The 11,590-nt window shown below is 44.0% G+C and overlaps 1 long non-coding RNA gene across 1 annotated transcript; it reads right to left on the bottom strand.

The window, feature by feature from the left end:
• Positions 1 to 3,485: 3,485 nt before the first annotated feature.
• Positions 3,486 to 11,590, bottom strand: LOC118662885. The gene is made up of 3 exons (XR_004969916.1): positions 11,440 to 11,590; positions 9,088 to 9,130; positions 3,486 to 4,255 (listed from the first exon to the last, which is right to left on the bottom strand). It is a non-coding gene; the product is annotated as an uncharacterized LOC118662885 (long non-coding RNA).

The following is an 11,590-nucleotide window of genomic DNA, read 5'->3' as shown; positions in this document are numbered from 1 at the left end:
CCTGGTTTACATCTTAAGTCCATCACTTTGGCTCCTCTCTGGAGTGTGGATTAGAGAGCAAAGCAGAGAGGCCAGGGAGGAGGTAACTGTGCCCGCTCGGGCAAGAGATGATGGTTTTCCCACCTTGAAAATCACCACCTGTGCCACAGAAGTGAAAGCAGGGTTATTCATTCGCTCAACAAGCACTTACCGGATGCCGGATTATAGGTGAAAAATTGCACCTAAGATGTGCTGATACCTGACTTGAGTTCCCAGAATGCCCTACCCATGGATGACAGGAACTGCTGCTGAGTGGGCCTGAAGACTAGTCCCTCACCATGGCCCTGGCCTTAGCAGCTCTGTGAACCTGGGCAGGCAACCCAATTCCCCTGGGCCTGTTTCCTCATCCATAAAGGCGAAATTATATCAGTCTTTTGAACTCCTACGTGGTTGTTGGGAAAATAATCAAGTCACCGGTACAAAAGAACTCTCTGTTGGGTTAAAAGATCTGGAAAAACAAACACCCAGATATACTTATGAGGTTGAACACATTTAATAACTATTAACTGTTTATCTGTTGAAAGTGTTAAGTTGTTGCAAAGCCCAATTTGCTGTCAATAAGTCATGAAGTGACTGTTTTATAAAGCCAATAACAAAAAGATACTAAAATGCAGGCCTCATCTTATCATTTTCTTGCTAAGAACCCTTCAGTGGCATATGATGGTAGGAAAAATAATGGATCCCCCAAAATGTCCATGCTCTAATTCCTAGAAACTGTGACAATGTGATGTTACATGGGAAGGGAGAATTAAGGCTGCAGACGGAATTGAGGTTGCTAATCAATCAGCCGACCATGAGATGGAAAGATTATCCTGGACTATTTGGGTGGGCCCAATGTAGTTACAAGGGTCCTTATAACTGAAAGGGGGAGGCAGGGGAATAAGAGTCAGAGGGTATGCGATGAAAGGAGCAGAGGAATCGGATGATTGCTGGTTTTGAAGATGGAAGGGGGCCATGAGCCAAGAAATGCAGGTGGAAAAGCAAGGAAACCAATTCTCTCCAAAGCCTTCGGAAGGAACCCAGCCCTGCCGCCACCTTAATTTTAGTTTAGAGAGGCGCATTTCAGACTTCTGGCCTCAACACTGTAAACTAATACATTTATATTGTTTTAAGTCACCTTGTCTGTGGTAATTACAGCAGCAGCAGGAACTTAATACACTCACCAATACCCCTAGGAAAAAGTCCAACCTGCTTAGCATAGCACACACGGCCTTGTGGAATCTGGCTGATGTCACTGTGACCTTGAGCAAAGTTCTTAATTTCTATGGGCCTGTTTCCTCACCTGTAAAATGGGAAGGGAAAAATCCCTCTAGGTCTGTAATGAGATGAAATGAGAGGACTCATTTAAGGTGCCTGCTGGAGTCATGGCACAGCAGTATAATTATCATGGAGCAACTGACAGGGAGTTAGGAGGCCTGGGATCTATGCCCCTTGTTAGGGCTCTGTTTCCACATCTGTAGAAAAGGAGACGAACACACACAGGTTTAGCATCTTCATCTCTCCCCTCTTCTCCACTCTTTCCTGGCCATTGATCTGCTTTTCCTTCCTCAAACAGGCTTCACTTCTGTGACTTCTGATTTTGCACAGGCTAGTCCCTCTGCCTGGAATGCTCTTCCCATCCCCTTCACCAGGCTAACTCCCATTTCCCCCCAGCAGTCCTTGCTGACCCCAGTTAGAGTCGGTTAGACCCCACTGTTGTGTGTTCCCAGAGCATCCTAAACTTCCTCTATGGTAGTACTGATTTTCTGTCATTATTATGGCTTGTGTGTTTTTCGTTTGGAAAAAACAAAAAACAAAAACAAACAAATCCAGATAAGAATACTTTGGCCTATTTTCTCCAAGTGTGTTGTTTCAATAAAACAAAACATTGCAAGTAAACTTGAAGTAGTTGACGTTCCCTTTCCTCTCTCCTCTTTCCCAGAGGCAGCCACTATTATGAATGTGGTGTGTAGTTTATCAGTCCACGTTTTAATTTTTTTAATACCTATATACTCATAAATATATAGAATATGCTTTTATATGTGTTTATAATGAATACAAGTTGCAACCTTTAAAATATTTATTATTCTACAACCTTCTTTTATTCACTCAAAAATAGGTCTGGAGCCCTAAGCGGTTTGGCTCAGTGGATAGAGCATCAGCCTGTGGACTGAAAGGTCCCAGGTTCGATTCTGGTCAAGGGCATGTACCTTGGTTGCGGGCACATCCCCAGCAGGAGTGTGCAGGAGGCAGCTGATCGCTGTTTCTAACTCTCTATCCCTCTCCCTTCCTCTCTGTAAAAAAATCAATAAAATATATTTTAAATAATAGGTCTGGAGGATATTTTTTTATTGATCTAACCTGAATCTTTCATTTTTTTATCACTATGTAATATTTTGTTATTAGAATATACCCCATTTTATTCATCCACCACCCTAGTAATGGACATTTAGCTTCTATTAATTTTCCACTATGATAAAGAATGTTGCAAAGAACATATTTATACATATGACGTTTGGACAAGTGTGAGAATTTCTTTAGAAAATGTCAACCTGCACTTTTGTGGCAAAAAATGATAGGTAGTCCATGGGTTGTATAGCTGTATTTGGAGAGCTAACAGCCAATAGCAGAGTTGGTGCTTACGCACTGAAATCAATGTGTGTGCATTTTCAACTTTACAAAATATTGCCAAATTGCCTTCCAAAGTGTGAGTGTACCAGCAGCATATAAAGGTTCCCATTTCCCAATATGCTCACCAACACTTGGCATTGATATGTGTTTTTATTTTTATTTAGCTGGTCATAAAATCACATCTTATAATTGTTTATATTTACATATCTCAATTTGCTTATTAGCTATTTAAATTTATTCTGCTGAAACTTCTTTATTCATATCTTTTACCCATTTTTTTTTTTTTTTGCAGGTTGGGGGGAATCTTTCTTTTTTTTGACTTTTTATTTTTTTAATTAAATCTTTATTGTTCATATTATTACAGTTGTTCCTCTCCCCCCCCCCCCCCCCATAGCTCCCAACACATACACTTTGTTATTTTGGTTTGACAAGAGCTCTCAAAATTCCTGGTTGGATTTGGGAAAATACACATTTTTATGTTGATATTGAATCTTCCCATCCATGTATATGGTATATCCCATCCATGTACATGGTATATCCCTCCATTTATTCAGACCTTCTTTAATGTCCTTCAATGCTTTGCAATTTTCTCTGTGAGAATACAAACTCCACAAGGGCAGATGCTAGTTGATTTTGTTCACTGCTGTATCCTCAGAGTCAAGAATGGGAGATAACATAGAGTAGATGCTTAATAAGAATTTGTTGTTTAATGAAATGTCTTGCATACATTTTGTTAGACATATTCCTACCTCACATATTTTTGTTGCTATACAAAAATAACAAAAATTTAAAAAATAGTTCCTAATCAGCTATGATTGGTATATAGATCCCCAGGCAGTGGGGGTGGGGGGGTGGGGGGGTGGGAGGACAGGGAGCCAGTACAGAGTGCATTGATCAATAAGTTGCCACTTCAGGTTATATGCAGGGGAGAACGAAGGTCGGATTTGTGTTTGAAAGAGCTCTTTGCCCGCAGTGCAGAGAACGAAACTGGAATGGGCAGGGCAATAGCGGTCACTAGTAGACCGGCCAGGTAGGTGGCTCCTGCAGGCGTTGAGGTGAGCGCTGGCAGAGTCGGTGCTCAGAATTACAGAGTGGCTGGAGAGAGCAGAAGTGACTGGCAGCGTTATCAACTGATCAACTAACTGACCAACTAACTGACCAGGGGACTTAGCGAGGGCCGGAGTAAGGAAACAGAACCATTGCATTTTCCAAAAGCTGACAACTTTTCAGACTCAGCGCTCTCGGGTCAAGCGGAGTTCAGCTGGAAGGGGCTCTGGGCCGTGAATGCCCGCGGCAGACTCTGGCCGGGAGTGTCCTACGGCTTCGGAGGCGTGGGGCTGGGAGAAAGTTTTGCGGGAGTGGAGGGGTCTGGGCCACCGGGGCGTGCAATGGCTTCCTGCCTCTCGGATCCGCCGACCGCTCCAGAAGAAGTGCTCTTGGCTCATCCAATCAGAGCGGCGGGTCCGGGCACCCCCTCCGTCGCCTTGGCAACAGGACGCAAAGGCTCCTGCCCGGTGAGGTGGCGGTTTGAATCGGACCCTGAGGAATCGCGTCATGTCACGACCGAAGGTAGGAGTGCAGCTGGACCCTGGTGCTTTCATCGTCCCTAAAGAGAGGGAGGGAGGGATTAAAAAGGTAGGATCCTCGCGGAAGGATTCCGATGGAGTGAGCAAAAATTATAAATTCAGAGAAAAGACCACCAGTCCCGGCATGCCGCGCGCCATCGGAGCCTCTGCGCAAGTCCACCGAACCAGACTGGCTGGCGGGAAATTTACAAAACTGTAGGACTCGAACTGTGCTCAGCGATTTCTGTGACTCGGAGGAAGCTCAGAATTTCGGATTTCCTGGCTTGGAAAAGCTCTTAGAGATTTGTTCGCCCCATCTCCCGCTTGCCTGCCCATTCATCTATTCATAACCCACTCATCCTTCCATCCATCCATCCATCCATCCTTCCATCCATCCATCCATCCATCCATCCATCCATCCATCCATCCATCCAGTGGAACACAGCGCTGGCCAATGGGGACACAAGGTGAAGTCCTGATCTCTAGGAGTGCATAGGCCATCTCCCCCATTTTAAGTGAGAAAAGAGAGACCCAAAGAAATGAAATGAGTTACTCTAGAATACAGCACTTCCTACCCCAACCTGCTTCTTCTTATCCTGTGTTCCACCTCTCATGAATGGCAGCTCCTTTCCTTAATTCCTTTTCACAACTAAAAATGAGTAATTACATTGGACCTCCCCCAGGTAATCCCAAATAATCCAGTATAATCAATATTTTAAAGTCAGTTGGTTAGTAACCTTCACTCCTTAATCTGCAACCTTAATTTCCTTTGCCATAGAATGTAACATATTTACAATAGCATCACAAAATCAAATACCTATGAAAAATTCAAAATGTTCAAGACATACACTGAAAGCTAGAAAACATTGTGGAAAGAAATTAATGAAGACTTAAATTAATGAAGAGACTGACCATATTCATGGATTGGAAGACTAAATACTTTATGATGTCATTTCTTCCCAAAGCAATCTTTGGATTTAATGCAGTCCCAATCAAATCCCAACTACTAGCCCTGGCTCAGTGGTTAGAACCCGAAGGGTCGAGGGTTTGATTCTCGATCAAGGACACCTACCTGGGTTGCAGGTTCATTCCTCACCTCAGGGCACATTTGGGAGGTAACCAATCGATGTGTCTCTCTCACATTGATGCTTCTCTCTCTCTCTCTCTCTCTCTCTCTCTCTCTCTCTCTCTCTCTCTCTCTCCCTCCCTCCCTCCCTCCCTCCCCCCCTCCCTTCTACTCTAAAAGCAATGAGAAAATATCCTTGGGTGAAGATTTTTTAAAAAATCCCAACATACTATTTTTTTTTTTTTAGAAATTAGCAAGCTGATTTATATGGACCCCCAAATTACAGACAATCTTGAAAAAAAGTTTGGAGGACATGCCACCTGATTTCAGATTTACTAGAAAGCAACAGTAATGAAGACAGTGTGGTAGTGACGTTCAGATAGACAAATCAATAACCAGAACAAAATAGAGACTAGAGATTGACCCACATCTATAGTCGATGGAATTTTGACAGAAGTGCCAATGCAATTCTGTGAGGAAATGAAAAGTTTTTCAATCAAAGACTGGAGCAGCTAGGTAAACATGGAAAATGGAATTGAAAACATGAGAGAGTATAAAAAATGTAATCAAAAAAGACGAGGACACTTGACTAGTTCTGGGTAGTTGGAGGGGCTTGAATGGATGAATGGGATAAGACTTTAATGATTTCTGTGGGTAAGCTTATTACTGCCAATTTTGTAGAGCAGCCTCCTATTACCCTCCTCCAACAGCTCTTTGAAGGGTGGAATGGTGTGGTAGGCAGAATTCTAGATGCCCCCGCCCCCCCCCCCCCCAGATTCGTGCCCTCAGCGTACACACCTTTTGTAATTCCCTCCCCTTAAGTGTGGGTGGAGCCTGTCAATTTGATGGGATAGTTACTATCATAATTACAATAGGTTATATGAGACTCCATTGTGGCTAACTTGAAGGGACAAGGGTTGGAAATCAGAGGACATGCTCCTATTGGCCTGGAAGAAAGCAAGCATTCTTGTTGTGAACTGCGTCTGGGGACCAGCACTCTCTAGGTCCGGAGCTGAGAGCAGTTCCCAGCCAATGGCTAGCAAGTAAACAGGGACCTCAGTCCCACAACCCCAAGTAACTGAATTCTGCCAAACAGTTTGGAAGAGGACCCCAAGTCCTGGATGAGAACCATAACCCAGGCCATCATTTTCATTGTGGCTTTGTGATACCTGAGCAGAGGATCCAGCCAAGCCGTGCCCAGACTCTTGGCCCATATAAACTGTGAGATATAAATTTGCACTGTTCTAAGCCATTAAGTTTGTGGTTATTTGTCATCTACACTAATAAAAGACAAAGATGCTAATTGACTTTGCTATGCCCATGAGCCAATCAGAAGAGTATGCAAATTAACCCAACAAAGATGGCCATTAAATTTGCATACTGCAGGCGGGGCTGGACAGTGCAATCCACCGCCCACCCTGCCGCCATCCCGGCCTGCCATCTGTGACCCGGGGAGGCGGGGCAGGCACCGCGGGATCGGGCCTGCCATCTGCCATCTGGGGAGCGGGCCTAAGCCAGCAGGTGGTTATCTCCCGAGGGGTCCCAGACTGTGAGAGGGCACAGGTTGGGCTGAGGGACACCCCCCCCCCATGCCTCCAGTACACAAATTTTTGTGCACCAGGCCTCGAGTATAGTAATAAAAAACTAATGCAGATGACAAGTCTGTCCAAGCTGCAGAGGTGATCCTGCACAAGACCAGTTCTGATACCTTTTCTCATATCTGCCATCAGTCATACCAGGGCTGCGGGCCAAGCTGTATGGTAGAAGCAGAATAATACCCACCACCCTTTGAGAATTTGAAAGGTCTATTTTAGGGGGAAGAAATTAACTTTTCTCTGAGTCTTTGATCCAGCCCCCTCTTGAATCATGGATCTAATAAAACATTCAAGGTTGGAGTAGTAGGAGGTCTTCTCACAGAGATGGCTGAGTTCAGCCCTCAAAACTTGGGTTCAGGATGGACTTTTGGACCATTGAAAACTAGGTATTCACTCTACTGGTCATTCCTGTGGAGAAAGTCTAGAGTGAGGTGGGCCTTGGGTGCTTGGGGATTCATTCCCAGGACCAAGTTGCTGGCCACATGGTGATCAATGAGAACTTGGCCAGGATGACCTTACTGTCTCAGGGTCTGGACAGTGTTGAATCTGATGGTTTGAGGATGTAAATATTTGCAGTAAGTGGAACTGGGAAGGCAAGGTGGACATGCAAAACTAGTTGTATCACTTTTCCTTTCTCGTTGCAGAATCAAAACTACAAGGGCTATGGATTGTCAAAGGGAAAAGAACGGTGAGTGGCCCAACCCAATTTAATAAACACAGAAATAATTTCCTTCCTTCCTTCCCCCTCCTCCTTCTTAACTTCAATAAGCATAATGATGATGATGATGATAATAATAAACATAAACAATTATTGAGCATTTACCATGTGGTAGGCCCTGGGCTAGTCACTTCACCTGAATTATCTCATTGAATCCTTACCACAATCTTTGAAGTAAATACTACTGTTATGACCACTTTATAGATGGGGAAAATTAAGCTTAGAGAGGTTATGTAACTTCCTCAAGACCACAGGATTAGTTAGTAGCAGAGTTTGTTGGACTCTAGGTCCCATGTTATATGTAACTACGTCTTCCCTCCTCCTTTAACAACCATGAGAAGTTGACTTGATAACTCAAATGTCAACTCCACCCTGATCTTCTGCTTCACTCTGCATCAGTAACCTGGTGCAGAACTCAGCACTTCTTTAGACTTCCTAAATAGAATCCATTTGCACAAAGCAGGAGTGAGCAATGTAGACTTTGCTGAAGATTTGTGTGGGGAATTAGAAGAGGTAGTTTACTTGGTACACACCATGGCAAATATTTTGGATATTTCTATTCTTTATTTCATTATATATTTTTGTTCTCTCTCAAGTCCCTCCTAGCTATACCACCATCGTGTCGTCTTCTCTCATGCAGCAGCCATCTTTGCTTCTTTCTCTCCATACTAACTCTATCTCATCAATTTCAAATCTCTCACTTTCTTATGCAGAGCGATTCAGCTCTGTTCTAGATCCTGGCCCTAAATTTATACACCTACTCCTACCCCCACAAAGCAAAGAGCACTTCAGTTAACAGGATCCACCCACATATTTTATTAGGGCAGATATCAATTAGAAATGTGTTTAGCTACAAGTAACAGGAAACTCAACTAATAGCAGCTTTAAAATATTGTACTTTTTTTCACATAACATAAAATCTGGAGGGCTGGTGCAGTAGTTCAACAATGTCAGAGCTGGTGTCTCTGTGATTGTCTTGATCTTTTCCTTATGGACACCAAGTGGCTGCTATAGCTCCAGCCTTCATGTCATGATCAAGATGGGAAGAAGTGGGGAGGGAAGACACAATACCTCCCCCACCCTCCCTCTTCTCTCTCTCTCTCTCACGCACACACATCAAAACATTAAAAAAACAAAACAAAATCCACAAAGCTTCCTAGGAACCCACCCTCCTTATCAGCCTTATATATTTAATTTATTGACCAGAACTGTGTGACATGGACACCCCTAGCTGCATGAGTGGCTAAGAATACAAGTCACATAGTGGCATTATACTGTGAATATCACACATCCTGCTTTTGTAACCCCAAATCATATTTTCAGTATTTATCATATTTGTGCATGTAGGTCTGATACATTTAACTACTCCATATGTCCCATTGTTTACCACAAGTTATTTATCTACTTCCTGTTAAAAGGCATATAGGCTGTGTCTTAGTATTGGTTTCCTCCAGACGCAACCCTGAGCCAAGGATTCGAGGACAAGTCGTTTACCTGGAAGGTGATTTCAGTAAGCACTGGCAGGGAAGTGAGTCAGCTAAAGGAAGGAAACCAGTAAAAGGTACATTATTGACAGGTTATTGCTGTGGGTAAGTAGGGCTCAATCCCACTGGGACTCCTAGGAGATAGCATAGAACACACTGCAGACGTCACCCAACTAAATGATGAGCGAGCTGGAGGACTTATCCATCAACTCCAGCCATCATTGGTTATATGCTATTGGGGGAGGGCAGTTAACTCCCTGGTACTTCAGTTCTGCTCCAAGAACTAGCAGAGCAGACTCTGGAGAGCCAGGAAAAGCCCTTCAGCAAAGAGCTACAGGTGCTGGAAGTGGAAAGCCCTCTGATTGGCATGCGCAGGAATGCGAATGTCCAAGGGATAAGGGCGGACCACCAACAGTATATGCTGCAGGTTCCATACAAAATACTAACAAGGAACACCCTTGTACATATATTGCTTAGAACATATGTAGGGTGTCTATCTAGAGCAGCCGTGGGCAAACTACGGCCCGCGGGCCGGATCCGGCCCGTTTGAAATGAATAAAACTAAAAAAAAAAAGACCGTACCCTTTTATGTAATGATGTTTACTTTGAATTTATATTAGTTCACACAAACACTCCATCCATGCTTTTGTTCCGGCCCTCCGGTCCAGTTTAAGAACCCATTGTGGCCCTCGAGTCAAAAAGTTCGCCCACCCCTGCTCTAGGGTATAGAGCTAAGATGGAATGGTGGGTGCAGAGTCCGTGCATGGTTAGCTGTACTAAATACTGCCTCGTGGTTCTCCAAAGTGCCTTCGACCAGCAGGGGAGGAATTTCCATTTTAGTGCATTGTTGCCAGAACTTGGACTTGGAGATTTTTGCCAGTCTAATGTGTATGAAATGGTATTTGATGGCTTTCATATGCCAAATTGCTCTCCAAAGGTTCATCCAATTTACACTCCCATCAGCACTGTAGGGTAATTACCATTTCTCCACATTCTTACGAACACTTGGTATTTGTCAGTTTAAACATTTTGTTTTTACCTCTGGGATCTAGGAGGCAAAATAAAAATAAACCACGCAGAAAATTCACCACCCTGCTGTCCTGTGGGTCCTAAAGTCCCTAGCTGGTCTACCTTCTGTTCATCTTACACAGTCTTCTCCTGTGTGTTTGTTTTTATCCAGTGTCCTGGGGTTTTAGCTGAACTTAGAGAAGGAATAGGATGGAGCACATCTGCTCCATCTTTCAGCATGAGCGCCAGAACAGGGGATTTGCAAATACTCATCATTAGTTATAAGGGTTACGCACAGCACATCGTAGGCACTGAATAAAATGGTCGCTATTATTTTTCAATGATTCAAAGATACTATAATGTTCAATTTGATTATTTTAAGTGTTGCATGTTATATGCTAAATTCTGAAATCCAGTCATTCCACTTTTTGGCATTTCCAGGTATGCACCTTGGCCTTTCTTCCTTCCCCATTTTTTCCCTATCCCTGGACCATCCTAGGGAAATAGTTGATCCTCAGCAAGGGTCCTGTTGCCTTGTCTTTCAGAGAGCAGAGAGCATCAGTCCGGTTCAAGACCACTCTTATGAATACTCTTTTGGATGTCCTTCGCCACAGGCCAGGATGGGTGGAAGTAAAGGAGTAAGATTCCCCCACCCCAACCTCACCTCTCCTTCCCTTTGTCTCACTGGTCCTTGTCGCCATTTGTTTTTCTCCCAGTTCCTCTGGGTGGCTATTGGGACTCATCCCAATTCATCGGTGACAGGGGCCAACATTTATTTAGCACCCACATGGGTCAGGCACATTATTGGTTCTATCTTTGTCTTATTTAAGCCTTGTAAGCATCCAGAAACATCTGATTAACCCAGTTGCTTAAGGTCATAGAGTACATAAGTGGGATTCAAACCCAGCTCAGTTATTCCACAGCTCCATGTCATGGGGCTCCAGCCTTACATCCACATTCCAAGAGCTGTAAATTGGCAAGACAAGACATGCCCTGCCCTTAAATATGCCAGGCTCCTCTCTGCCGTGTTCCAGCAGTGTCCTGTGGCTCTCTGTAAAACAAGGAGCACAGCCATCACAGACCTGCTGGCGGAAATCTAGTGATGACAGGTCCCGGTCAAGGGCTACTCTCCCCTGGCCACTTACTACTTCTGTGACCTTGAACAAGTTACTGAACAAGTGACTTAAGCCTACATTTTTTTCTTCTATCCTGAGCCCTGAGGGAACTGAGATGAAAACGCTTACAATGCCTGGCACATCGTAGGTGCTAACATTAGTTTCTGGGGTTAGGGTTTGGATGCATGTAGCAGAGACCCAAAGTAAAAGAGGCTTTGACAGACTGGAAGTTTACTTACCTCTCCCACTGAAGTCCAGAGGTAGGATGTTCAGAGATGGTGTGGAAATGTGGGGTCCATATGCTTCTGGCTTTCCACTCCGCTATCCCTTGAATGAGGCCCTTTTCTCCACGGTCTCAGGTGGAGCTCCAGCCTTACATCCACATTCCAA

The sequence above is a fragment of the Myotis myotis genome, unplaced genomic scaffold (genome assembly GCF_014108235.1).
Source record: "Myotis myotis isolate mMyoMyo1 unplaced genomic scaffold, mMyoMyo1.p scaffold_m19_p_9, whole genome shotgun sequence".
NCBI lineage: Eukaryota > Metazoa > Chordata > Mammalia > Chiroptera > Vespertilionidae > Myotis > Myotis myotis.
The sequence above is the reverse complement of the archived record's forward strand: the minus strand, read 5'-3'. Positions and strand labels throughout refer to the sequence as shown.